This window comes from Numenius arquata, chromosome 1, assembly GCF_964106895.1.
Source record: "Numenius arquata chromosome 1, bNumArq3.hap1.1, whole genome shotgun sequence".
Taxonomy (NCBI): Eukaryota; Metazoa; Chordata; class Aves; order Charadriiformes; family Scolopacidae; genus Numenius; species Numenius arquata.
The window spans coordinates 17,925,201-17,927,778 of NC_133576.1; positions in this window are offsets into that span (position 1 = coordinate 17,925,201).

Here is a 2,578-nt window from a genome sequence, read left to right on the forward strand (position 1 = left end):
AATGACAGCAGAAGTGAAAGCTTGCACTGCTTTGCTGGAATTTTACTGTTCTGTGATCCCAACTCAGCTAGATGCAGTTGACACATAAAAAAATGTCAAAGATAGTGTTTACTGCTGGCATCACACTTTACTCAGACTTGAAAACAAAAAAGAAAGGAAATAAGAAACATCTGGCTCTAATTAAGGCCTAAAAGAAATGGAGGAAAGCAGAAGAAATATATCTAAGTCACTCAAGAACGGTTTTGTCTCCCCACAGCTGCATCACATATACAAATTTGCAAGTAATAAGGTTTTCTTTCAGCTCAATTATTCTATCATATAAGCGTGGTTTAGTATTTTCATAAATAGAAGTGTTCTGTCCTTTAGGATGTATTTATTGATTTGTTTTGGTTTTTCCATCTGGTTCCTTATGCCATTTTTTTTCTTTAAGGTTTATATAAAATATTCATGTGAAGTTAGAAGTTCCTGACCTTTTTTGCTCACAATCCTACTTGCACTTCCCAGTTCACAAACTGTCTTCCATTTCCAAAACTGGGCTTCAAACCCAAGGTTTTGGACTCACAGTATTTTACATATCTAAACACAACATGGTGCTCAAAGAGGTTCATGATGATGTTAGCTATGTAAAGAAATGAAGCAGGGATGTTATTTCCATTGATCAGAAATGGCAATGTCAGTAACCACAAGAATTAATTCTTATTTCTTTCCTACTTTGCCATTGAAAAATCTCTGCAAGTATGTAAAGTCCCTGCTATCCCCTAGCAGCGTTTCTACAAGCAAAGGACCCAGTACATTGTAATCCTCACACTTGGTGCTATTTTGGGTGTAGCTCAACTTAATGTTGCTGAACTATTCTGTGACTCAGTTTCCCCATCTGCAAGATCCAGTCCGTCCAAATCATGCTTGGTTCTGCTTTGCTTTGTACAAGTCCTGCACAGAGACAGGCATCTTCCTGTGTGTCTCAGACCCAGTTCTAAACTCTTCGCCTTTTTAACCCCAGAAAAGCAAACATTGAACTACTTATGGCGAGAGGCTGTAAAGTAATTAACACATGCCAGGGTACTAAGCATTCTTTGTAACGAGACATTTCTCCCCAGGTGAGCATTGCAGTTGCTCACCGTTCAACAACAGTCAGATAACTGGGACACGCAGCCCTCAGGCTGCCAGGGGCTGCCTGGGCAACTCTGCAAATGCTTCCTAGCCCACGGGGTGGCTGGGCAGGGGGATGCATGAATGGTGCCAGCCCTGGAGCTCTGCCACCCAGCCTCAACCCATGGCTGCTCTTGCTGGGCAAAGGGGGCACCTCTCCTGCCCTGCCCCACAGAGCCCCGTTTCTGCCCCTCTGATGAAGAAAGCCTGCCAGCGCCTGTACAGCCCCCTTACAGGGGGATTTGCAGCTTGGCATTTTATTGAGTTAAAAGGCTCAAACATCTCCTCCGTGACAGGGTGATGACTGTTTCCTCCCATCCTCTGGCTCCCTCCCACCCATCAGCTGTGTGCCACAGCCCCCATACCCTTCTCATGTTCCTGTGCTGATCCCAGCATCAAGGACCTTTTCCCTTCTCTGTTTTCTGTGCTAATGAGAAAACAGAGAGATCTAGGAGAGAGAGACGCACTTGTAACCCAATGGCTACTGCTGGTGGACAGGCAGATCCCCAGCTGGTCAGAGATGTGCCTAACAGACAGCAACCAGCCCTGTCCTGGCTGGAGGTTTGTTCCAGTGTCAGTCACTGGTGTGGCAGCACAGCCTGTCTTTAAATAAAACCTCTGTGAGCAGATTGTTAAGACATTTGGATGTTTGAAGAAGCATATTAACAATTCCGGAGCTCTCCTGAATGTGCATGCCAAATGTTTGATCTAGGCCCGTTCTAATACAGTCAGCATTTCCACCACCTCTCAGCACGAGAGGAACGTTGCTGCAGAGGAGGAACCTTCTTCTCACCCTCCGACAGCCTCCTCCCTGGGTTCTGCCTGGCCTCCCCACTGCAGAGCCCAGCGGTTATGGCTGTGCTAGCAAACGAAATGAGGCCACACAGCAGGATTAATCTAATTAATGCTAATTATGCATCTAATTAATGCTAGCAGGTGCTAGCATGCTGCCTGGCATGGTTTTGGCCCATGCCAGCCAGCACCCTCCCAGACCACATACAGTTTAAGAACCAGAGTCGGTTCCCAGGAGAATATATATAATGTATATATGTACATATATACACACACATGCATACATATATATATATGGGGATGCTTTGCTTGGAGGGAAGAGAGGTTGTGTACTCAAATAACAGGCTTTAGCCCTTATTGGTATAAATGTCGCTGGGTGTCTGAGCTGGGACATTTTCCTATAGCAATTAGAAGATGTGATATTTAACACCTTGGTAAGTAAAATGTTTTATTGGGTGGAAAATGATAGAAATAATGCTGTGCTACTTCTCCACCAAAACTTTTTCTTTTTTTTTTCCTAAGTGGAACAGAAAAGGTTAAAGTTCTAGCAGTAGACAAGTAGTTAATGGTTTATCCATCACAAGGTTATGAATGTATAATACCATTTTATAGCAGAGCAGACAGTCTCCGGTACAAC